Source organism: Triticum aestivum, chromosome 7D (genome assembly GCF_018294505.1).
Source record: "Triticum aestivum cultivar Chinese Spring chromosome 7D, IWGSC CS RefSeq v2.1, whole genome shotgun sequence".
Taxonomy (NCBI): Eukaryota; Viridiplantae; Streptophyta; class Magnoliopsida; order Poales; family Poaceae; genus Triticum; species Triticum aestivum.
In genome coordinates, this window is record NC_057814.1 from 4,838,333 (window position 1) to 4,865,237 (window position 26,905).

Below are 26,905 nucleotides of genomic sequence, written 5' to 3' on the forward strand. Positions count from 1 at the left end.
CTGTGACCAAGATATTGTCTACCAGTGAGAAGGAATTCTTCTTTACTGGTCCGTGAAAGGGACTGGTCTCTCAATAATTATTTTATTGAAAAACCGGTCGTGACAAGCTTGGTATCAGAGCCAGCCTGACTGTAGGAAGCCACTAGGTGCGATCGCTAATCGGTTATTAGCGTCTTTTGTGCTTTTTCAGCGTTTTGCAATTGTAGCTATTTTCTGTTGGTCATCATAAATTTATGACATGACTACTCAGAATTTTTGCCTACTTTTGTAGATGGCTGGCAGCAGCTGTGAGACTCGAGTGTTCACGAACGTGCCCGAGGGGTTTGTCAAACTTCTCGTCTCCATCACCAAGCTCGCGATCGGGCCAGCGACTCGCCCGGAGTTCACGCTTTACCAGCACAAGCTCAGTGACGACGTGTCTATGCACCAAGCTGTGGTGCAATTCAAGGGAGGACGTTCTACAGCTCGCCACTTCCGTTTTGTGGGAAGGGCCATGCCTACGGAGAGGCATGCCATGCAGATGGCTGCCCGTGAGGCGATAGCTCGTCTTCGGGACATCCTTCCTACGATGAAGACTCGTCGCTACCGCTACCTCCCATGCCATGTGCCATATACCAGTCACTATGCATTCGCCTGCCATCGGGGAGAACGAGATGAAGCCATCGAGATGGTTGTGGAGTATCTCAAGGCTCTGGAGGAGTCTTTCGACAACCTCGTGGACGATCTTGTGGGTGCCCGCATGGACTTAGTCCGGGGCGGTCCTGCCTGCAGGAAGGAGCTTCTCCACACAGCACCGCCTCTGACATTCGTCTCGTCTTCAGCCTCTTATGCACCGGCCGTTTTAGCCACTGCTCGCCGTCTGCCTACCACTAAGGAGTTCGACCGAGTCATCGCTCCTACTCCAGTCAGAGCTGCACCGCCTGCCGCACCCGCTCTACCACCTGTCGCTCCCGCGCCATCACCGCAACGCAGTGTTGCACGCCAGGAGCCAGCTAGGGAGGAGGTGGAGGTTGATTCTCCTGGACCGCTGAGTCTTGCCCTCGGCAAGGGGAAGGAAATCTTCACCATCTCCGACTAAGAGCGCCGAGTAGCCGCGCGTTATGTCTGCTTGTATGATGTGTTTTCTCTGTACGCTAGTTTGTATTGGTGTGTTTGCTGCTTTCCGGAGGAGTACGCTAGTCTAAATAACATGTCAGGATTGTGTGCGCGCATCCTGAGTGTTGTATCGTGTGTTTGCTTTTCGCGTGTAAGATATAAGCTAAGCAGTTCTTCTCCATGCAAAATCGTTTATGTTTTCTTAAAAAATCCTTGAGGTCTTTTAAATTGTTGCCTTTGCAAGATTTTCCTTGTGCTACACAGTTCTTCTCATGGATTTTGCAAAATAATACCCCAGACTGGAAAAATGTCTCGTCCATGGACTCGCTCCATGCCCAATCAGCCAGAAGAAGTTTATGGGACACAGACTAGCAACAACTTCACCCAGGGACAGTCCAGTCAACAAGACAGCGAAGCAGCCTTGTCTCAAGTATGCCGTCTCTTCGAACAAAGCCAGCAACAGCACCAAGAGATGATGAATCATGTCATCAATATGGGAAACCACCGTGAACCCTATCAACCACATTCCAAGTTATTTGAGTTACAGAAGACCCGCCCTTCAACTTTTGCTCACACCGATAAGCCGCTGGAAGCCGATGATTGGCTCCGTGACATTGAAAGGAAACTGATTATTGCTCAGTGTTCAGATCATGAGAAGGTGCTTTATGCACCACACTACCTTACTGGAGCAGCTGCAGCATGGTGGGAAAACTTCCTACACATGCATCCAAGTGAACACAACATCACCTGGGAAGAATTCAAGGAAGGCTTTCGTGGGGCACACATCCCCAGGAGCATCATAAAAATCAAGAACAGAGAATTTGACGATCTCAAGCAAAGAGGCATGTCAGTGACAGAATACAACGGTCAGTTTACCCAGCTATCTCGTTATGCCTACGACGAGAACATGACAGAAAACAAGAAGATGGAAAAATTCCTGGACGGCCTGGCACCAGCACTAAAATGCCAACTGGTTGTACACACTTTCCCGGATTTTAAAACTCTGGTTGACAACGCCATTACCTTGGAGAATGAGCGACGTAGTCTAGAAGATCTCCGTAGGCGAAAGAGGGACAAGACGACTCTTGCTCGCAACAACCGAAGCAAGACTGAGGTTCCAAGGACAGAAGCAAGGAGATCCACGACCACTGATCCAAGGCCCGTCAGACAGTTTCATGCCAGAGACAAGGAGTACACGTACCGTCCAAGGGTCACCTGCTATGCTTGTGGTGAAGAAGGGCACTATGCTAAACAGTGCCCAAAACCAAGGAACTCAGCCCCCAAGCCAAACAATGGTGGGAACAATCCAGCCCCCAAGCGCAACAACTTCAATCCCAACAACAACCACAAGAAGGGTCACCTGAACCATGTGACCAGGGAAGAAGCGTAGAATGCCCCAGACATCGTGCTCGGTACGTTCCCTGTCAACACAGTACCTGCCACAGTTTTGTTTTATTCTGGAGATTCCCATTCGTTCGTTTCGAAGAGTTTTGTTTTGCAACATGGTTTTCCGATACTTCCCTTGGAAAAATCTATGATCATCAAGTCCCCCGGAAATAAGCAAATCGCTCAGGGTTACTGCCAAGGAGTGGTCATTGAGTTCGAAGGACTACAGTTCCAAGCAAATCTCATCGTGTTGGAGAGTAAAGGACTGGATGTCATTTTAGGGATGGACTTGACCACCAACAAAGGATTCATCGACTGTTTCAATCGGACCGTGATTCTCACTCACCATCACGGCAAGACAATAAAGGTTACAGCTCAAGAAAGGCCACGGACACGGCAACCAAAGCTGAACAAAGTGGACATTTCAGAACTGAGAAAAGTTCTAGTGGTATGCGAGTTTCCTGAAGAACTGCCAGGCATGCCACCAGACCGAGAGATAGAATTCAGCATCGAGCTAGCACCTGGCACCGCTCCCATCTATAAGAAACCTTATAGAATGGCACCCTCAGAATTGGTGGAGTTGAAGAAGCAGATAAAGGAATTATTGGACAAAGGATTTATTCGAGCCAGCTCCTCACCATGGGGTTCGCCAGTGTTGTTCGCCAAGAAAAAGGATGGGACACTGAGACTGTGTATAGACTATCGAGCCCTCAATATGGTCACCATCAAAAACAAATATCCGATGCCACGGATAAACGATTTGTTTGACCAGCTCGCACAAGCCAAGGTGTTCTCAAAGATTGATTTGAGATCGGGATATCATCAACTGAAAGTACGGAGAGAAGATATCCCTAAAACAGCATTCACCTCCAGATACGGATTATGAATTCACAGTGATGCCTTTTGGTCTAACAAACGCCCCCGCATATTTCGTCCACCTCATGAACAAAGTGTTCATGAAATTCATGGACAAATTTGTTGTGGTGTTCATCGACGATATTCTGGTATACTCAAGGACACCGGAAGAGCATGCTGAGCATCTCAGAATTGTTTTGGGAGAATTAAGGAAACATCAGTTGTACGCCAAATTTAGCAAGTGTAAATTTTGGCTAAGACAAGTTGGTTTCCTAGGCCATATATTGAACCAAGAAGGCGTGGCCGTAGACCCAGAAAAAGTCAAAGCCATACTTGACTGGAAGCCACCCGCCAACGTTACAGATGTGCGGAGTTTCCTGGGAATGGCCGGATATTACAGAAGATTTATTGAAGGATTCTCCACTGTGGCAAAACCAATAACACAGTTGCTCAAGAAAGACAAGAAATTTGTATGGACGGAAGCATGCGAGAAAAGCTTCCAAGAACTCAAGAAGAAGCTGACAACCGCACCGGTCTTAACTGTGCCAGACATACACAAGAGTTTTGAAGTGTATTATGACGCGTCCCGAAAGGGTCTCGGGTGTGTGCTAATGCAGGATGGCAAAGTTGTCGCATATGACTCCAGGCAACTGCGAAAACATGAGGAAAATTACCCAACACATGACTTGGAGCTAGCAGCCGTCATACATGCACTCAAGGAGTGGAGGCACTTTCTGTTGGGAAATCGCTGTGAAATATATACGGACCATAAGAGCCTCAAATATATTTTCACACAGCCAGAGCTAAATTTACGCCAATGGCGCTGGTTGGAATTGGTCAAGGACTATGATGTCGGCATTCACTACCATCCAGGGAAAGCAAATGTAGTGGTTGATGCCCTTAGTCGAAACCCCAGCCCGGACAACAACGGTCCGCAAAACTTGAGGCCTGAGTTTCAGCAAGAGTTCGCTAGGCTCAACATGGTGTTAGTCTCTGAGGGCACCGTATCGAATCTGGAGATACAACCCACCCTGGTGGAACAAATTAAGAAGGCTCAACAGGGACATCCCAGCATGGAAGGTATAAAGAAGAAAATGAACCTTGGTAAGGCTTCAAAGTTCGTCACAGACAGTGAAGGAATATTATGGTACGGAGACAGACTTTGCGTACCTAACATTGAGGGACTCAAGCAACAAATCTTAACCGAAAGCCACACCGCTCCATACTCGATCCATCCTGGAGGAACCAAAATGTACAAGGACATTCAGGAAAGATTTTGGTGGCACGGTATGAAAAGAGATATAGCAACATTTATTGCTTGTTGCGATTCATGTCAGCGCATCAAGGCCGAGCATCAAAAGCCAGCAGGGCTACTCCAGCCAAACAGGATACCGGAGTGGAAATGGGATGAAATAGGAATGGACTTCATTGTCGGATTACCCCGATCACAACGCGGAAATGACGCCATATGGGTCATCACAGACCGACTAACCAAGGTTGCTCATTTCATTCCCGTGAAGACTACCTACTCCACACAAAGACTGGCCAAACTTTATCTCTCCCGTATAGTTTGCTTGCATGGAGTCCCAAAGACTATAATATCCGACCGAGGCACACAATTCGTCTCCAAATTTTGGGATCACCTACAACAAGCTCTAGGCACGCAACTAGCTTTCAGTACAGCGTACCACCCTCAGACTGATGGACAAACGGAGCGGTAAACCAAATCCTAGAAGATATGCTGAGAGCCTGTGTGCTCACCTATGGATCCAGTTGGGAAGAGAGTTTGCCGTATGCCGAATTTGCTTACAACAACAATTACCAAGCTAGCTTGCAAATGGCACCCTTTGAAGCATTGTACGGACGGAGGTGTCGTACCCCACTGAATTGGTCAGAAACAGGTGACAGTCGTATCTTCGGCCCAGACATGCTTAAAGAGGCCGAGGAGAAAGTCAAGTAGATCAGGGACAGACTCAAGACAGCACAGAGCCGACAAAAGAGCTACTATGATCAGAAGCATCGTGAGGTCAGCTTTGAACCCGGTGATTCTGTATACCTCCGAGTATCTCCTATGAGGGGTCTGCAACGGTTCAAAATTAAGGGGAAGCTAGCCCCGAGATTTATTGGACCATTCCGTATAATCGCACGGAGAGGCACAGTGGCCTACAAACTAGACTTACCCAAGGAGCTGTCAGACGTCCATGACGTGTTCCACGTCTCTCAACTGAGAATGGGAATGACTTTTGAAAATCTCTTTGAAAATGCACTATGGCTTTTGGAATAATCCTTTACCACTTTCAACAAACCTCTCTTGCCATGGCCTTAGTGCAAATCCACTCTCCTAAACCTTCCCTCACCTTTGGATCATGATTTACTTCAAATCCAGCAGGTTGGACCTCTCCATATAATTATTTCTCCATTTTAAATCATTCAAAACAATTTATGTCTTCTATTCTAGCCCTTAGAGATTTACAAAGGAGCTACCATTTCTGTTTTGATTTTTGCCCCAAACCTTTTTCCCTTCCTAGTCCTTTGAACCCTCAACCAAGATCCATGAAGATCCACTGGTCTTCAGTTCAAATTTTTCAAACTACACTTGCTGCAAGTTTGGACCAGATTTGCCAAATTTGGTGAAATTCATTCAAATCTTTCTCCAAAAATTCTGAGTAAAATCAGGCAGCCCCTGGGTGCATTGAGTGGTCACCTCACCAAGCCCCAGCTCCAGAAAAAAATTTCTCCTTGCCAAATCATTCTGTCGAACACCTACTGGACACTGTTACTGTCATTGTTCAGTTAAGTTCAGAAACAGTTTCAGTGCACTGTCGTTTTCTTCAGAACATCTCCTCGATCTCGACAGTAACCACGTTGGCACCTTGCTCCCCGTCCCCTCTCCCTTGTCTCTGCACCGCACGAGCGCCTGGACGCTTGCGGACGTCAGCAACGAGCAGGAGGAGGTGCGCCGCCCCGTGACCGACGCCAGCGGCGGCTTTGCGGCCGCCAGAGAGAGGCGCGGCGCAGACGGCGCCACCCAGCGCCGCCCAAGCCACCGGAGCTCGCCGCGTGGCCTTCCACTCCCCAAAATGCGCTGCCACTCTCGTCGTGAACTGCAGGGCGCGGAGCGCGCTCTCTGCCACCGTCGTGCCCGTGCGGCCACCCCACCGTGGACCGGCGCCATTACGCCAAGACCAACCGAGATTTGTGGGGGAACGGCACCAGTAAACCTCACTGATGCTGCCAGGCCACTCAAACCCCCTGCTCAACCACTGCCTCGCCGTAATCGCTCGCCGGAGCAACCCCGTTCACGTCCACCCCCTCGATCCGTCTATAAATAAAGGCCCCGAGCTTCAACTCGAACCCACACCACCTCTCCACTCCCCCAAGACCCTGCCTAGCCACTGGAAGAGCCCCGAGGAGGTCTCCTTCCTCAACTCCGGCCGCCGCGACCCGCCACGGGATCCAGCTCGATTCGCTCCCGTGCGTGCACCTCTGCCTCCCATTTCTCGCCAGTAGCCCTCTAGTGCATCCCTCCTTCTGACCCGCGCTTCAATTCGGAGTTTGCAGCTCACCACCGGAGTTCCCCACCATCACCCGAGCCGCCGTCCGCCGGAGAAAGTGTCGCCGTCGACGTGGTGCTCTCCGTCGGTCGAGTCCACCACCCACCGACGCGGAAGGACACGCTGAAGCTCTTGGTACCCTCCGATCTCCCTGACTCGCCGTGGTTCGACGCCGGCGTCCACCGCAGTCTTCGGGCGCCGGCGAGGTTTTTAAACCTGACATGTGGGACCCCCTGTCAGCCTCTCTTCTGTTTCCCCTCGCGAAACGTTTTCTGTTGGCGCCTTCGAGCAAAATACGTTTTCCCTTTTGAGCTGGCGCGTTTCTTTCCGAAGCGTTTTCTGTTTTCTCAGTTTAAACCCTGGAACTTTTCTGTTTCATTACAGATGAGTCCCTGGACAGAAACCATTATAACTTTTTAATAAAAAGTGATTTTTGAGTGATTCTTTTTCTGACAGTCTTAAAATTTTGTCTAGTTTTTTATGGGATTTATTTGGAAATTTTTTGGAGAAGTTTTTATGCACGCGTTGGTTTTCACGTTAGTGCCCGTTTTCGTTATGCCATAGGTTCCGGAAGAGGTGACGGAGCCGCGAACTTCGCCGAGCTAGACTCCGACTTCTCCGAACCAGGCAAGCATGTTTGAACCTTTGATATGATAGGTGTTTGCAATGTTTGCCTATAAGTTTGTGTGTGGCATATGAGTGTCGGTGAGTACCTCGTTGCTTGTGAGGCAACTACCCGCCTGTTCCAAAGTTGCGATGATCTCTGGTGAGAGATGGCCTAATCAGGTGGTGACATGAAGGGCAGCAAGGTGGTACTGTTGTAGCATACCAGCCTTGCATCATCCGACAAATTCCGACGTTAACGTGGACGGAGTCACGTTATCGTTCCTTTCCTTTCCGTGCTACCACATGTTTCTTTGCCAGGATGCGGTTTAGTAATTGGTAACCTCTTTCCGTGTACACACCAAACAGAGGGGCCGGGATGATGGTTCCATGGCCCTCGATTAAAGCCAGTCATCCGGTCAGGGGGCATGGGTGTTTCCGGTTGGGACCGAGAGGGGGGGCACCCCCTTAGAGCGCGCGTATAGAAATTTGATCCCATGCTACGCGAGGTTGTAGCCTCCCCGTCTCAAGGTTTTTCTTGAACGTTGCCGAGGGTGATCCCTGGCTTCGGAATGTTGAATGGGTGTGTACTGGTTAGACGTGTTTCTTCCAAAACACCGTAAACGGAACTAGTCCCCGTGACTACTAAAATCCGTTGGCTGTGGTTAAGTACAAACTCTGCAGAGTCAAATCCTTCCAAGTCATCGTATCCATGATCAAGTAGGGTGATCAGTATATCCATATCTATCCCCGTGAAATTTATCCCCGGTGAACAAGCTCAAGTGGTAAACCCAGTTTGATTGTTAGTCCTGCGGATGGACTAACCTCATATTTGTCACGTACTTGTAATAATTTATGTTCTCGAGCTACTGAATTATTGAGCTACAATATAAGCCCTTTATGTGATGTCGCTCAGACGTCCGACTGTGGCATGTTTGCCTTTTACTTTCAATATAAGCCCTTTATGTGATGTCGCTCAGACGTCCGACTGTGGCATGTTTGTCTTTGATTTCCGTTATAAGCCCTTTATGTGGTGTCGCCCCGACGCCCGACTGCGGCATTATTATTCTTGCAGTTTCCTCTCGAGGAGTCATTCAGACCCTCGTTTGGCACCAGTACTACTATTCTTGCAGTTTCCTCTCGAGGAGTCATTCAGACCCTCGTTTGGCACCCAGTATTTATTTTGGGATTTCGGGAGGACTACCGCCCGACTTCTCTGTTATTTTCCCATGCATTATTATCTCTATGTCTGATCGCACTTGTTGATCTGTTCTTATGCTTCATGTTTACATTTGTTATATCTTATGTCCGAACTGTCTTGCGAGTACTTTCATAGTACTCACCTGGCTTGTTGATTTGGGCAGATGTTGACGAAGGCGATCTCTTGGATGAAGAGTTTGATAGCGCGTCCGACGCCTAGAGGAATCCCAGTCAGTACTGTGCAATCCCGGATATTGGTCACTTGTATTATATACGCTTCCGCCACCCGCAATAAGTCTCCTCGAGCCTCACTCCGACGCTCGAAGAGCTGTAGTCTTCAGGAGTCATATCACCCGCTTCGCGGTGATATTTCCACCACCGTTATTATCGTGAGTTAGTAGTTATGCCACCCTATTCCGCCGTCTTGTTTTATCGGCGTGCATGTAATAAATTGTTGGGCAGTCCCCGCTCAACCTTGTATTATATTCAGTACTCCTGGTATTTTTCTTCTGTGACCAAGATATTGTCTACCAGTGAGAAGGAATTCTTCTTTACTGGTCCGTAAAAGGGACTGGTCTCTCAATAATTATTTTATTGAAAAACCGGTCGTGACACAGCACGACGGCGTGGTGGTGGAAGTAGCAGGGATCTCGGCAGGGCTTCGCTAAGCTCAGCGAGAGGGAGAGGTGTTACGGGAGGGAGAGGTGTTACGGGAGGGAGAGGGAGGCGCCAGGGGCTGTGGTGCCGCTGCCCTCCCTCCCCCCTTTATATAGGGTCCCTGGGGGGGTACCAGTCCTGGGAGATCCCATCTCCAGGGGGGCGGCGGCCAAGGGGGTGGCTTGCCCCCCAAGCCAAGTGGGGCGCCCCCCCCCCCACCCCCAGGGTTTCCAACCCTAGGCGCAGGGGAGGCCCAAGGGGGCGCACCAGCCCACCAGTGGCTGGTTCCCCTCCCCACTTCAGCCCATGGGGCCCTCCGGGATAGGTGGCCCCACCCGGTGGACCCCCGGGACCCTTCCGGTGGTCCGGGTACAATACCGGTGACCCCAGAAACTTTCCCGGTGGCCGAAACTGGACTTCCTACATATAATTCTTCACCTCCGGACCATTCCGGAACTCCTCATGACGTCCGGGATCTCATCCGGGACTCCGAAAACCTTTCGGGTTACCGCATACTAATATCTCTACAACCCTAGCGTCACCGAACCTTAAGTGTGTAGACCCTACGGGTTCGGGAGACATGCAGACATGACCGAGACGACTCTCCGGTCAATAACCAACAGCGGGATCTGGATACCCATGTTGGCTCCCACATGTTCCACGATGATCTCATCGGATGAACCACGATGTCGAGGATTCAATCAATCCCGTATACAATTCCCTTTGTCAATCGGTACGTTACTTGCCCGAGATTCGATCGTCGGTATCCCAATACCTTGTTCAATCTCGTTACCGGCAAGTCACTTTACTCGTCCCGTAATGCATGATCCCGTGACCAACCACTTGGTCACTTTGAGCTCATTATGATGATGCATTACCTAGTGGGCCCAGAGATACCTCTCCGTCATACGGAGTGACAAATCCCAGTCTCGATCCGTGTCAACCCAACAGACACTTTCAGAGATACATGTAGTGTACCTTTATAGTCACCCAGTTACGTTGTGACGTTTGGTACACCCAAAGCACTCCTACGGCATCCGGGAGTTACACGATCGCATGGTCTAAGGAAAAGATACTTGACATTGGAAAAGCTCTAGCAAACGAACTACACGATCTTTGCGCTATGCTTAGGATTGGGTCTTGTCCATCACATCATTCTCCTAATGATGTGATCCCGTTATCAATGACATCCAATGTCCATAGTTAGGAAACCAAGATTACCTGTTGATCAACGAGCTAGTCAACTAGAGGCTCACTAGGGACATGTTGTGGTCTATGTATTCACACATGTATTACGATTTCCGGATAACACAATTATAGCATGAACAATAGACAATTATCATGAACAAGGAAATATAATAATAACCATTTTATTATTGCCTCTAGGGCATATTTCCAACAAGCCGCCCCGGCAAGGACAACCAACAAGAGAGGCCCGCCCGGGGCCGTGACAAGAAACAAGAAGACGATGATCACGACGAGGACGACGAGTCCGGTGAGCAAGAGTTCCAGAAGGCTACGGAGGCCATGTGCGTCGATGGTGGCGCCTCGCTGCATACTTCTCACCGCCAGCTCAAGCAGTGGGCGTTTGAGATTACAGCAGCGGAGCCATCGTTCGACGCTCAGAAGCCGCTGAAGTGGTCCAGCACGCCCCTCATCTTTGACGCCGAGGACCACCCTGACCGCACGACCGCGGTCGGGTGTTTGCCATTGTTGGTCTCACCAACGATACACAACCTCAAGGTAAAAAACATGTTGGTTGACGGCAGGGCCGGCCTGAACTTGATCTCGCCCGTCATGATCAAAAGGCTGCAAATTCCTGATGAAGACCTCAAGGAAATGGGCACGTTTCAAGGGGTCAATCTGGGGAGGAGCCAGCCGAAGGGGAAGGTCACACTGCCCATGACGTTTGGAGGAGAGTTGAACTACAGGACGGAGAGGATCATCTTCGACGTGGCCGAGATCTCCTTGCCCTACAATGGGATCCTCGGCCGCCCGGCACTAGCCAAGTTCATGGCGGCATCACACTACGCCTACAACATGCTAAAGATGCCCGGGCCGTTGACCATCATCTCCGTCCCCTCCGACAAGAAGGACGCGCTGATTTGCGCCGACCAACTCTACTGGGAAGCAATTGCAGCAGCTGCCGTCAAGGCACCTGCTCCTGCGGCTGAAGGCCCGGGAGGGAAGAAGAAGCCCGGCAGGACCTCTCGCACCCACTCCGGCAAGCGCACCTCCTCGGAGTGTTGTGCTACCGTCGAGGACGTGCCAGAGAGTTCTACCGGCAAGAGCAAGAAATCCAGAGCTGAGCCGCCGCAGACCAAGAAGGTGTCCGTCAGGGAGGATGGCACGGGAGGGGCCTTCACCATAGGCTCCACCCTTGACAGCAAATAGGAAGGCGCGCTCGTCACCTTCCTGCGGGCGAATGTCGACGTGTTTGCGTGGCAAGCATCCGACATCCCCGGTGTTCCCAGGGAGGTGATTGAGCACCACCTAGCTGTCTGTCCTCGTGCGCGGTCCGTCAAGCAGAAGGTCAGAAAGCAGGCTCTGGAGAGGCAGGAGTTCATCACAGAGGAGATCAGGAAGTTGGAAGCGGCAGGTTTGGTGAGAGGAGTGCTCCACCCGACGTGGTTGGCCAATCCGGTAGTGGTGCGCAAGGCAAATGGGAAGTGGAGGCTGTGTATTGACTACACATATATCAATAAGGCTTGTCCTAAGGACCCCTTCCCGTTGCCGCGCATCGACCAAATTGTCGACTCCACGGCCGGGTGTGATCTGTTGTCATTCCTCGACGCCTACTCGGGCTACCACCAAATCTTCATGACAAGAGAAGACAACATTCATCACCCCATGTGGTACGTATTGCTTTTTACGGATGCCTTTCGGGTTGAAGAGTGCTAGCTCGACGTTTGCAAGAGCAGTCCAAATTGGTTTTGAACCCCAGCTCCATAGAAATATGGAAGCATACATGGATGACATAGTGGTCAAAACCAAAGACGGGGCAACTCTTGTGCAAGATCTGGAAGAGACATTTGCCAACCTGTGCAAGATCAACCTCAAGCTGAACCCTGAGAAGTGTGTCTTGGGCGTTCCGTCCGGCAAGCTTCTCGGGTTCTTTGTGTCGCAACGCGGGATCGAGGCAAACCCAGACAAAATCAAGGCTATTGAGCAGATTGAGGCGCCCAAGCGGATCAAGGATGTGCGTCGGCTCACCGGCTGCGTCGCCGCCATGAGCCGATTCATCTCCAAGTCCGCCGAGCGCGCCCTTCCTTTCTTCAAAATCTTGAAGAAGGCATGCCCAATGGAGTGGACCCCATAAGCCGAGGCAGCATTGCAGGATCTGAAAAAATACCTTTCCTCCACGCCAATACTGGTTGCGCCTAAACCACAAGAACCGTTGCTGTTGTATCTGACGGTGACGAATCAAGTGGTCAGCGCCGCACTGGTGGCCCAGAGGGAGGTCCACGAGGAGGCAGTCACGACGGCAAAACCAGCGGATGGCAAGCCAAAGATTACCCCAGCAGGGCCTGGTGCCGGCAAGGCGAGGCCCCCGGCAGAGTCTGATGCCACCAAGGCAGTGCTCGCGCAGTCGAGTGAGGTGGTGCAGAAGAAGAAGATGATGCAGCACCCGGTTTACTTTGTCAGCTCCCTCTTACAAGGAGCTAGGTCGAGGTACTCCGGTGTGCAGAAATTGCTCTTCGGCCTCCTTATGGCCTTGAGGAAGCTGCGTCATTACTTCCAAGCCCACGAGATCACTGTCATCACCCACCTTCCGTTGCAATGGATACTGCATAACCCAGATGCAACCGGAAGGATTGTGGAATGGGCCTTGGAGTTATCAAGTTTCGGTTTGAAGTTTGAAAGTACCTCGATAATCCAGAGCAGAGTCTTGGCGGAGTTCATTGCAGAATGGACCTCAACGCCTGACGAAGAAATCCAGGAGACCACTCTCCCCGGCAAGGAAGCAGACTGTGACTGGATCATGTACTTTGATGGGGCTTTCTCGCTGCAAGGCGCTGGTGCCGGTGTGCTGCTCGTCGCACCCACCGGAGAGCACCTCAAGTACGTGATCCAGATGCACTTTCCCAGGAAGATGTCCACCAACAACACTGTTGAGTACGAGGGATTGCTCGTCGGTCTCAGGATCGCAGCAGACCTCAGGGTTAAGAAGCTCATCGTCAGGGGTGACTCGCAGCTTGTTGTTAGGTAGGTCAACAAGGATTACCAGAGCCCATTGATGGAGGCCTACGTAGATGAGGTGAGAAAGCTGGAGGAGCGCTTTGACGGCATGCAAGCGGAGCATGTCCCCCGAGCGGAGAACGACATCGCCGATTACCTGTCAAAGCGTGCTGCATTCAAGCTACTTGTGGAGCCGGGTACCTTTTTGCTCCGTCTAACTCAGCCATCCGTCGAACCATCAACACAGCAGAACAAGCGGAGGAAATCAGGTCCCGGCAAGTACCTTCCCGCCGAGCCCCCTGGGACGGCCGGCAAGGATGTTGCCGTGCACACTGAGCCTGCCCAGGAGCAACTGGCTCCGGCAAGGCGTCAAGCCCTGACCATAGAGACAGCCGCTCCCAGGGCGGAAGAGATGCCTTTGGTCCTTGCCATCAAGCCCCAGGCTCCGGCATGGGCGCAGCATACCGTCTAATTCCTCCAAACAGGGGAACTTCCTGAGGAGCAGGAAGAAGCGGAGAAAGTAGCCCGTCGGTCCGCCCTGTACCAGTTCATTGATGATGTCCTGTACAGGTGGAGGCCGAACGGTGTGAAACTGAAGTGCATCCCCCGGGAGGAAGGACTGGAGCTGTTGGCGGAGATACATGGAGGCATATGTGGCTCCCACATAGGGTCGAGGGCCCTTGCCGGCAAGGCATTCCGACAAGGTTTCTTCTGGCCCACCGCCCTCCGGGATGCGACGGCACTAGTAACCAAGTGTGAAGCGTGTCAGTTCCATTCAAAGAAGCTTCATCAACCAGCTCAAGCCCTTCAAACAATCCCTCTCTCCTGGCCATTCTCGGTCTGGGGGCTCGATATACTGGGCCCTTTCCCCCGCACTGTCGGGGGCTTTGAGTACTTGTACGTTGCAATCAACAAGTTCACAAAGTGGCCGGAAGTGGAGGCAGTGAGAAAAGTGACTGCTCAGTCAGCCGTCAAGTTCTTCAAGGGACTGGTCTGCTGTTTTGGTGTGCCAAACAGAGTCATCACCAACAACGGCACGCAGTTCACAAGCCACACCTTCATGCAATACATTCAAGACCTCGGTAGCAAGATCTGTTTTGCTTCCGTGGCACACCCACGGAGCAACGGCCAAGCGGAGAGGGCAAATGCTGAAGTGTTGCGAGGCTTGATAACGAAGACCTTTGACAAGCTGCACAAGAGTGGAAGGCGTTGGATTGATGAGTTGCCGGCAGTACTTTGGTCGATCAGGACGACGCCAAATCGAGCCACCGGTCAGACACCCTTTGCCCTAGTATATGGGACGGAGGCAGTTCTCCCCACGGAACTCATATATGGGTCACCTCGAGTGCTCGCTTATGATGAGCTTGAGCAAGAGCAGTTGCGGCAAGATGACGCAATACTCCTTGAGGAAGATCGTCTTCGGGCGGCTGTGAGAGCAGCACGCTACCAGCAAGCCTTGCGCCGCTACCATAGCCGCAAGGTTCATGCCCGAAGCTTTGAGGAAGGCGACCTTGTTCTTCGGCGCGTTCAGTCGGCCAAGAATTCCAACAAGTTGACGCCAAAGTAGGAAGGCCCTTATCGGGTAATACGAGTCACCAGGCCCGGCGCAGTCCGCCTGGAGACCGAAGATGTTGTCCTAGTGAGCAATTCCTGGAACATCGAGCATCTTCGCAAGTTTTACCCATAAGGCGCGGCTTGCCGGGCCTCCCGGCAAGCCACCTTTTGTACAAGCTTTGCCGGCAAGGCATGTAACCCTTTGTACAAAGCCAGGCGCAGACCCTGAGCATAAATAAACGAAGCGTTGGCGCCCTAAGTTATAACATGCATGCTAGGTCGAGTCTCTTCCTTGGTTAGGGTTGATAGTGCTTAGCGGCGACTAACCCCTAGCCTAGAGGTCGAGTGCATGTCTATCTATTTCTTTTCTGTCCTCCTTTGGTTCGCAGGGCACGTGAGCACTTCTGCTGAGCTACTTGGAAGAAAGGAAACGGACCGGCGTCCCGACCCCGGCAAACCAGAGTTGCCGGGGGCTGCAAGCACAAGGATCCAACCGCGGCAAGACAAGGTTGCCGGGGGCTGCAGATCTAGATAAGTCTTTCATCCTCTATCATGCATTTCGGAACGGAACTGGGATGTGTCAATCCTCGTTTTATTTCTAGGCCACCGTGCTCCCCTTTTCTATACCCAAGGATTATCTCCTGGGCCCGGATTTGGTTGTAGTCGCGGTGGCAAGGAAGCAAAACGAGGAGCCTAAGCCCGCTTCATCCCTGCCTCCACCAAGGGCGCGAGAATGGTCGAGCGAAGTGGGGGGACGGCAAGGCCTGTTGCCGGGCGAAAAACGTTTATCTTAAATTGTAACAAGGATTCGCTCCTTGTCGCGGGGTCTACCCACGAACGAAAACCCCGGCAAACATCCCTTTTTCATTAGAAAAACATCCCACACAGGTACAGTCCGTACGGAATGAAAAACATGAACAAGGGGGATTACAAGTTTTAAATTTAACAAGGCCCGAAGGCTTACAGATTAAAAAAAGAGATGAGATGCCCGTGATCCCTTTCTTGTCCCTCTCCTCAGGAGGCAGGTCAAGGAGGCAAAAGGGCAAAAGGGGCGCCTAGGCGAGCTACGAGCAGCAGAAAGCACCAAGAGAACACCTCGGTGGCCGCCCATGGGTGGGCCGGTGGTGACGGTGCCGGGAAAGGAGCTGGAAGACGAGGCGGCAGGACCGGCAATATGCAATGAAGGCGTCGGTGCCCGCGTACTCCGAGTTGACAGCCTTGCCGCCCGCCCTCTTCCTCTTCCGCAGCCTCCCGACGCCAGCCGCCCAAGGAGACGGCCCCGAGAAGTTCAAGGAGCTGGCCCCACCCCCGGCAAAACTCTGCCGGAGGAGCGGCCAGGTGCAGATGCTGCTGCTGCCGCACCCGCCCAGGTGCGGGGCGTCCGACGCCTAGTCGGACTCGTCCCCATCATCTGCCCCACTGTCCTCCTCGTCACTTTCGCTCGAAGAAGAGCTTCCATCATCAGAATCTTCGTCGGAGGAGCTCTCCACGCAGCACTTCAGGCGAGTCCCGAAGTCTCCGAAGACCTTGATGGAGAGCAGGCCGTCCTCCATTAATTTGAAGTAGAGGACGAGCCCCGCCGTCAGGATATGGATGCGAGCGAACGTCTTCCATCCACGACGGAGGTACATGACCCGAGGAGCCGGGAAGTCGACGTTGACCCGCGTGCCCCCATTCCCACAGCCCATCATGTGCAATCTGAGGGATTGGGGCGGGTCACGCTCCATCTTCTGGGCAAACGGGGCGGGAAGACGAAGACGGCGACGCGGAGGCCGGCGCAGCCTGATGAAAAACTCGCGGGGCTGGTCTCCAACATGGCCTTCCATCGGAAAAGGCATCATTGGAGGGGGCGAAGCTGGCACGCCGCCCCGTCCTCCTCTTCCCCGAGCACTACGACCTCTGCCCCGGCCTCGCCCCTCCCCATTCCCCTTGCGTCCGGCTCCACCACCGCGGGCTCAGGAGGGGGAGGGATGCGCTGTCGAGCGGCGACCCTCGCTGCCACCGACGAAGGACCAGGATTCCCTTTCTCCATGGTGAGTGAAAGGAAGAAGTAGAAGCAGGAGGAGATAGATGGCAGAAGAGTGCGGGATGCCATCCCCCCTTCCCCCTCCTTATAAAGGGGCGGGGTCGGGGCTCGGCCGCCCCGCTCGGCCAATCCAGCCACCAGAGGCGCAGGGAAGAGAGACCGACCCGCTGCCCCAACCAGCAACGGACCGGTTTCCCACCTCCACCGCTTGCCACCCCAAGCGCATGGAGGACGCGTGGCAAACGTGCAGAATCGAGGGGACGGGCGAAGCGACCTCTCCCCACCCCATGATCGTGGGCTGTGGACGCCTTGAAGACCACAACCCGGCCCCGCGCAGTAAATATGCCGCGCCTCCACGCCTCCCTCCTTTCATGGGGAAGGCGTGAGCTGCCCATTTACGTCGATGTGATGCATGCGTGCAGGAACCGGCCCACGCATGCCGCCCACGTCACGCGCACCCCTCCACGTCGCGCATTCAACGCGGGTCGTGGGAAGCGCAGCGCGCGAAAAGTTTTACCGCGGTAAAAACCGCCCCACCTGCCCCCGCACCGTTTTGAGCCTGGCCCAACAACGTGTCGCGCTTATGTGTGGCCCAGGCCCGGGGGCTCCTGTCGGTGTACAAAAGAAGGGGCGCACCTTTGTACCCATTTACCTATGCACGGGCAGTCGGAGCCGCGCCCACGGCCACACCAAGAAGAGCAGGGGAGGTTAACCAAGGCAAAACCAAAGCCCAAGACAGCCAGAGCAACGCCAAGACCAAGAACGCAAACAAGCAGAGGGGCGGAGTAGTCTCCCCCAGCAAGACCCTTGCCGGGGACTGCCTCAGCAGCCCCGGCAAGACTCTTGCCGGGGCAGCGCGCCCAAACACCAACAGGGCGAGCCACCCTTGAGCCCACGTCCCCAACACCATCAGCCACGTGGGGCCAGGGCTCGGGAGGCACCTCTGTGGTGGCATGAAAATCTTTGTGAAGACATATTCAAGAACAGATGAGGATTAGAAGACAACGATCCTCGGCAAGATCTTTGCCGAGGAGAGCCACGAGACCCCCAGCAAGATTCTTGCCGGGGACGACAGGGCGCCACGGCAAGACCCTTGTCGGGCCCCCCGGCAAGGCTCTCGCCGAAGACGCCAACAGGGCCACTGCCAGGCCCGCACCAGCCAAGTCTCCACCGCCATTCGCATGCAGCTGCCAGCCCAAACTAGCTGGGCAGGCACCTGCGTGGCAACATGTAGCTTCCAGGCCAACTCAGCCGGCGCCTGCGTGGCGGCATGCAGATCTTCGTGAAGACCCTACCACCGCGCCACCTCAGCTGCCTGCCTGCCTACATGGCGCCGCACGCATCGCTGGCAGGGCGCGTGTCGAAGCGAGGAGGAGCGGCGACTGACGGGACGGGCCTCGCCCCCGTCCCCGATAAAGCTAGGGGACACCTCAGCGGCGCATTAAATGTGACTTGTCCTGTAATACGAGCGATAAGCTCGCAATACTGTACACCTTTCCACCTCCTGTATGCCACTGTGGCAGCCCCTTTCGCCTATAAAAGGAGGCCCATGGCATAATGGAGGAGGATTCGGCTCTTTCGAACCACGCACTCACCATAGCTAGTTCGAGAGCTCAAGAACTCTCTGAAATACACCCACTAAAGCAGGACTAGGGTTTTACGCATCCTCGCGGCCCGAACCTGGGTAAACGATCCTTGTGCTGACTACTGATCCTGCTCTTCTTGCAACCCTGCGCCCCGGCAACCGTAGTAGGGATTCTTGTGATCCCATAGGTGTTTTTCCACACCGACACCTGGCTCATGATGCCACTGTTGGGAATCGGTGCATGGAAAACAAAAAAAATTATATGCACACGCAATGATCTATCCATGGAGATGCATAGCAACGAGGGGGGAGTGTGTCTACGTACCCTCGTAGACCGTACGAGGAAGCGTTTCACAACGTGGTTGATGTAGTCGAACTTCTTCGCGCTTCAGCCGATCAAGTACCGAATGCACAACACCTCCGCGTTCTGCACACGTTCAGTTTGGTGTCGTCCTCGCCATCTTGATCCAGCAAGCATAGCGAGGAAGTGATGAGTTCCGGTAGCACAATGGCGTGGTGACGGTGGTAGTAAAGTGATCCCGCAGGGCTTCGTCTAAGTGTTGTCATGATCTAGAACGAAGGAGGAAACTAGAGGCGGAGGGGTGCCGACACACGGCATGGAATAATCCTATGCCTTTGTGTGGCACCCCTCCCACATATATATAGGAGTGGGAGGGGAGGAGGCAGCCCTAGGGCGCCCCCAAAGGGCTAGCCGAATCCAACTAGGTGCGACCCCTCCCCCCCCCCCCTTACCAAATATTTGCGTGGGGGGAATAAAGGGGTGAGGCGCCCCCTCTCTTTCCTTCTCCTTATGAGAAAAAAGGAAGGAGTCCTCTCCCTTCCTTCTCCTTGTGTCGCGGCCTAGAGGGGGGCGCACAAGCCTCCTGTGGGCTGGTTTGCTCCCCTCTTATGGCCCATTAAGCCCAAGGACATCCCCCGCCACTCCTGAAACCCTTCTGGTGACCCGATACATTCCGGTGCATTTCGAAACCATTCCGGACTCCGTATACTATCGTCCTATATATCAATTTTTATATCCGGACCATTCCGGAGCTCCTCATCATATCCATGATCACATTCGGGACTCCGACCAACATTCGGTCACCAAACCACATAACTCATATAATACCAAATCGACATCGAACGTTAAGCGTGCGGACCCTACGGGTTTGAGAACTATGTAGGCATGACCGAGACACCTCTCCGGTCAATAACCAATAGCGGAACCTGGATGTCCATATTGGCTCCTACATATTCTATGAAGATCTTTATCGGTCGAACCGTTATGACAACATACACAATTCCTTTGTCTGTCGGTATGTTACTTGCCCGAGATTCGATTGTCGGTATCTCTATACCTAGTTCAATCTTGTTACCGGCAAGTCTCTTTATTCGTTCCATAATACATCATCCCGTGACTAACTCATTAGTCATTTGCTTTCAAGGCTTATTATGATGTGTATTACCGAGAGGGCCTAGAGACACCTCTCCGATACTCGAAGTGACAATCCTAATCTCGATCTATGCCAACTCAACAAACACCATCGGAGATACCTGTAGAGCATCTTTATAATCATCCAGTTACGTTGTGACGTTTGATAGCACATAAGGCATTCCACCGATATCTGGGAGTTGCATAATCTCATAGTCGAAGGAATATGTATTTGACATGAAGAAAGCAATAGCAATAAGACTGGATACTCATTATGCTAAGCTAACGGATGGGTCTTGTCCATCAAAAAATTCTCCTAATGATGTGATCCCGTTATCAAATGACAACTCATGTCAATGGTTAGGAAACCTTAACCATCTTTGATCAACGAGCTAGTGTAGTAGAGGCAAACTAGGGACATGGTGTTTGGTTTATGTATTCACACATGTATTAGGGTTTCCGATCAATACAATTCTAGTATGAATAACAAACCTTTATCATGAATAACAAAATATAAAATATAAAATTTATTATTGCCTCTAGGTCATATTTCCTTTAGTCTCCCACTTGCACTAGAGTCAATAATCCAGTTCACATCACCATGTGATTTAACACCCATGGTTCACATTGCCATGTGACCAACACCCAAAGAGTTTACTAGAGTCAATAATCTAGTTCACATCACCATGTGATTAACACCCAAAGAGTATTAAGGAGTGATCATGTTTTGCTTGTGAGAGAAGTTTAGTCAACGGGTCTGTCACATTCAGATCCGTATGTATTTTTGCAAATTTCTATGTCTACAAAGCTCTATATGGAGCTACTCTAGCTTATTTCTCCCACTTTCAATATGTATCCAGATTGAGACTCAGAGTCTTCCGAATTGGCGTCAAAGCTTGCATCGACGTAACCCTTTACGATGACCTCTTTATTACCTCCATAATCCAGAAATATCTCCTTAGTCCCCTTAGGTAACTAAGGATAATTTTGACCATTGTCTAGTGATCTACTCCTGGATCACTATTGTACCCCCTTGCCAAACTCATGGCAAGGTACACAACAGGTTTGGTACATTGCATGGCATACTTTATAGAACCTATGGCTGAGGCATAGGGAATGACTTTCATTCTCTCTCTATCTTCTGCTTTGGTCGGGTTTTGAGTCTTACTCAACTTCACACCTTGCAACACAGGCAAGAACCCTTTCTTTGACCGATCCATTTTGAACTTCATCAAAATCTTGTCAAGGTATGTGCTTTGTGAAAGTCTATTAAGTGTCTCAATCTATCCCTATACTGCTACCGTCTTTCTAAGCAAAATAAGATGCATAAAAGATAAACATCACATGCAATCAAAATATGTGACATAGTATGGCCGTCATCATCTTGTGCTTTTGATCTCCATCTTCAAAGCAACGTCATGATCTCCATCGTCACCGGCTTGACACCTTGATCTCCATCGTAGCCTCATTGCATCGAGGTCGTCACGCCAACTATTGCTTCTACAACTATCGCTAACGCATAGTGATAAAGTAAAGCAATTACATGGCGCTTCCACTTCATACAATAAAGAGACAACCCTAAGGCTCCTGCCGGTTGTGGATATTACAAAACATGATCATCTCACACATCAACATATATCAAATCATTTCTTGACCATATCACATCACAACATGCCCTGCAAAAACAAGTTAGACGTCCTCTGCTTTGTTGCTGCTATTTTTACGTGGCTACTACGGGCTTCTAGCAAGAACGGTTCTTACCTACGCATAAAACCACAACGGTGATTCATCAAGTTTGCTGTTTTAACCTTCCTCAAGGACCGGCCGTAGTCAAATTCGATTCAACGAAACTAGGAGAAACAGACACCCGCCAGCCACCTTTATGCAAAACTAGTTGCATGTCAGTCGGTGGAACCGGTCTCATGTGCGTGGACATGTAAGGTTGGTCCGGGCCGCTTCATCCCACAATACCGTCGAATCAAAATAAGACGTTTGTGGTAAGCAGTGTGACTATCACCGCCCACAACTCTTTGTGTTCTACTCATGCATATCATCTACGCATAGACCTGGCTCATGATGCCACTATTGGGAATCGGTGCATGGAAAAAAAATCTACGCACACGTAATGATCTATCCATGGAGATGCATAGCAATGAGGGGGAGTGTCTATACGTACCCTCATAGACCGTAAGCGGAAGCGTTTCACAACGAGGTTGGTGTAGTCGAACTTCTTCGCGCATCAACCGATCAAGTACCGAACGCACGGCACCTCCGCGTTCTGCACACGTTAAGTTCGGTGTCGTCCTCGCTGTCTTGATCCAGCAAGCATAGCGAGGAGGTGATGAGTTCCGGTAGCACAATGGTGTGGTGGCGGCGGTGGTGAAGTGATCCCACAGGGCTTCGCCTAAGCGTTGCGATGATCTAGAACGGAGGAGGAGAATAGAGGCGGAGAGGTGCTCACACACGGCGTGGAATAATCCTATGCCTTTGTGTGGCACCCCTCCCACATATATATAGGAGTGGGAGGGGAGGAGGCAGCCCTAGGGCGCCCCCAAAGGGCTGGCCGAATCGAACTAGGTGCGACCCCTCCCCCCTTTTCCAAATCTTTGCGTGGGGGGAAGGAAAGGGGGAGGCGCCCCCTCTCTTTCCTTCTCCTTGTGAGAAGAAAAGCAAGGAATCCTCTCCCTTCCTTCTCCTTGTGATGTGGCCTAGAGGGGGCGTACCTGCCCCCTGTGGGCTGGTTTTCTCCCCTCCTATGGCCCATTAAGCCCAAGGACATCCCCCGGCACTCCCGAAGCCCTTCCGGTGACCCGATACATTCCAGTGCATTCCAAAACCATTCCGGAATCCAAATACTATCGTCCTATATCAATTTTTATCTCCGGACCATTCCGGAGCTCCTCATCATATCTGTGATCACATCCGGGACTCCGAACAACATTCGGTCACCAAACCACATAACTCATATAATACCAAATCGACATCGAACGTTAAGCGTGCGGACCCTACGGGTTCGAGAACTATGTAGACATGACCTAGACAACTCTCCGGTCAATAACCAATAGCGGAACCTGGATGTCCATATTGGCTCCTACATATTCTACGAAGATCTTTATCGGTCGAACCGTTATGACAACATACACAATTCCCTTTGTCCGTCGGTATGTTACTTGCCCGAGATTCGATCGTCGGTATCTCTATACCTAGTTCAATCTCGTTACCGGCAAGTCTCTTTACTCGTTCCGTAATACATCATCCCGTGACTAACTCATTAGTCATTTGCTTGCAAGGCTTATTATGATGTGTATTACCGAGAGGGCCCAGAAATACCTCTCCGATACTCGGAGCGACAAATCCTAATCTCGATCTATGTCAACTCAACAAACACCTTCGGAGATACATGTAGAACATCTTTATAATCACCCAGTTACGTTGTGACGTTTGATAGCACACAAGGCATTCCTCCGATATCGGGGAGTTGCATAATCTCATTGTCGAAGGATATGTATTTGACATGAAGAAAGCAATAGCAATAAAACTGAACGATCATTATGCTAAGCTAACGGATGGGTCTTGTCCATCACATCATTCTCCTAATGATGTCCCGTTATCAAATGAAAACTCATGTCAATGGTTAGGAAACCTTAACCATCTTTGATCAACGAGCTAGTCTAGTAGAGGCTCACTAGAGACACAATGTTTGGTTTATGTATTCACACATGTATTAAGGTTTCCGATCAATACAATTCTATCATGAATAATAAACCTTTATTATGAATAAGGAAATATAAAATAACAACTTTATTATTGCCTCTATGGCATATTTCCTTCACTATCCTCAATGAGCGACGTTTGTAAGTTTGTTTGGAAGAATGCAGGAGGGAGCTAGGAAAGATGTGGATATGACATTCGGAGTGCTCCAAGCTCGTTGGGGTATTGTTCGTGGAGCTGTAATGATGCGGGATGTGAAGACACTTTGGCAGCTCATGACATGTTGCATAATCTTACACGATATGATTGTCGAGGATGAGGGTGAAGGGGCAGCCCGCACACATGATTTTGAGAAGCTCGGTGCTCAGGTCTGCCTCCCGAAACAAGAGGGGTAGCATATTGCCAACTTTCGAGAGATGCATCGACAACTACGATATCAACATGTGCATATGCAACTTTTGTTTGATCGTGTGGACCATATATGGATCCATGCTGGAAATTAGTAAACTTTGTTTTTAATTTTTCAATTATGCACTATGAACATTTTTTATGTTTGCACTATGGTTCAATTATGTATTTTTAAATATGAATAATTTGTATTCGTGTGCACTACTCATTGTTTGGCGACGATGATCGACGAGCATGTATTTGATGTTTTGAAAGTAGGGGTTGTGGTTCTAAATTGGGTCATCTGAGGGCCGTCCGGTCACTGTCCGCGGACGCATAGAGGCCCAGATTTGGCAACTCCAGCTGTAGATGCTCTCAAGGCACATGTTTTGAGTTCTTTATATACCTCTGTCCTTTCCTCGTGAGATGGGCTCTTCTCTCCAGTCAAACCTACTACCAACCCAATGGACCATCCACCAATCCACAATCATGAAAATGAATCTTTTTTATTCACTCGATTGACACAAAAAATAGTCTGATCTGCTACATAAAGGAGTATATAACGCTATCTGATACAACTGGAACATGTTCCACACGGATTCAAAAGAAATCATTTTGGAATTAATCTTGTGCGTGAACATATGGTTGTATTGGTGCTAAGGCCATCTCATGCACCACGAGCTTGTTGATGGTAACGGTGGAGCCAAGTGGCTTTCTTGAAAGATACACCCCTGCTGACATGTAGATGGCCTCCGTCGGGTACAGCCTTGACGTCACCGTCAACCTCCCTCCCATCGCAAAGCTCTCCACGATCGAATGATCCACAAGAACCCTAGCAAATAAAGCCTCGCCGTCGAGCACCGGCACAGTGCTTCCTACGACCCGCTTCACCACGTCCCCGGCCCGCGACGACTGCAACTCGTCATTGCAGAACTGGGTCCGGAGGCCGCCGTCGAGCCCCCTGGACACGTAGAATTTATGCCACCATCTATTCGCTCCGGCCGCTATTGGTGAGGACGAGGAGGCTGAAGGGACCGAGCGCGCCTCGGTTGGCAGCACCGCCGCTCCCGCTGCAGTTGTAGTTGACGTCAGCCTCGTTGAGGGTGGCGATGGCGGAAGCGTTGAGGTGGAATGACACCTCGATGTCGAGTTGATCAGCTTGACGAAGGTGGACGGGGAAAACGGAGCCAGTGTCTAGTGTGATCCCGCTGAGATTGGTGGAATTGAGACGAAGGGTGTCAATCTCCTCCACAGGCCATTGCAGGAGGTTCGTTCGGGTCTTCTCGTCAAGTGCCACCGTTCTCGAAATTATCTGCACACAGTTGTACACCATTAACTAGTCAGTTCAATATTAAGCAAGGTAAGTCCATCGATATGCACATTGACATCAATAACGTAAAAACACATGACTCAAATTGTTCTTATTCAAGTAATAATGGCGACACATGATGTATCATCTATCCATCAAGTATGAATAATGCACTAATGGAACTATTGATGATAAATGCAAGGTAAAACCAAACAATTATATCTATGCTTAGTAAACATACCTGGAGGCTGGAGTGATGCCCATCCCTTGGCGACGCTAGTCCGCTTGGAGTCGGTCTCACCGACATACCCCCACAGCACGCACCGCTGCTTCGACGAATCATTAAATGCCATGGACGCAAAAAGCTTACCCCAATTGTACCTCAACCTGATCCCCACATCCGCCTCCGGGTCCAACGGTGTCCACCTGTTAGTCATCTTGTTGTACCTCCCCAATGCGTAGTAGTCATGTCTTTCATCGTCCATACTTTCATCACGTACAACACCTCCTCTGACAAGTTGTTGCCGCCACCAACAGGGTAGAAGTCGATGCACACCCACATGCCAGTTCCCTCGACGCGGTGGAGTGGGCCGGGGATGAACTTGTACTTGACGAAATCTTTTGTCTTGTACATGAAGGTGATGTCGGTGTGGCCATGGTCGTCTTTAGACCCAATGACGGTGCGCCACGTCTTGTCGGACTTCTCAAACCAGGCGGTGGTGGGGTCACGAGAAGTCATATTCGTGGACACCGGATGGCGGGAGAATTACAGGGTTGGCAGGGTGCTTGGTCCAGTTGCGGAGGACGGGGTCATTGGGGGTCAGCGGGGTAGGCCAGACACTGGACCTGCGGAGGTGGTGGAGTTCCATGTGTAGAGCAAGATGACCTTGCCATCGGGTAACGCGGTGGCGGACCCCGTGAAGAGGCCGTTGATGTTGTACGAGTGGTTGGGGACCACGGCGAAGGGTAGGTGGTGCTAGTGGACCATGTCCCGGGACACGGCATGGCCCCACACCATGTCCCCCCACACAGCGCCATGCGGGTTGTGCTGGTAGAAGTAGTGATACCATCCACGGTAATACATTGGACCTACATATTGATATTGTGTTTGAATTAATTCACCCTGCCTATCGCCGGCCGGGTCCACCCTGTCGCCAGTGATGTCTTCTCTGTCGCTGCCAGGAGCAGGGGCGTGATAGCAGCCTGCCTATCGCTGGCCGGGTCCACCCTGGCTCCTGCGAGAGCATGGGCGATGAGGAGCACGACCAAGGCCGAGGCAGAGAGCATGGTGGCACACGCACGACACCTCACGCCACCTCTGGTCCGCTGTTCCGTCGTGGTGGCATGTGACTCCATGACGGCAAAGAATTCA

The 26,905-nt window shown here is 51.3% G+C and overlaps 1 pseudogene; it reads right to left on the reverse strand.

Moving 5' to 3' along the window:
- Positions 1–24,845: 24,845 nt before the first annotated feature.
- LOC123169269 (sucrose:sucrose 1-fructosyltransferase-like) lies at positions 24,846–26,889 on the reverse strand (annotated as a pseudogene).
- Between the last annotated feature and the right edge of the window lie 16 nt (positions 26,890–26,905).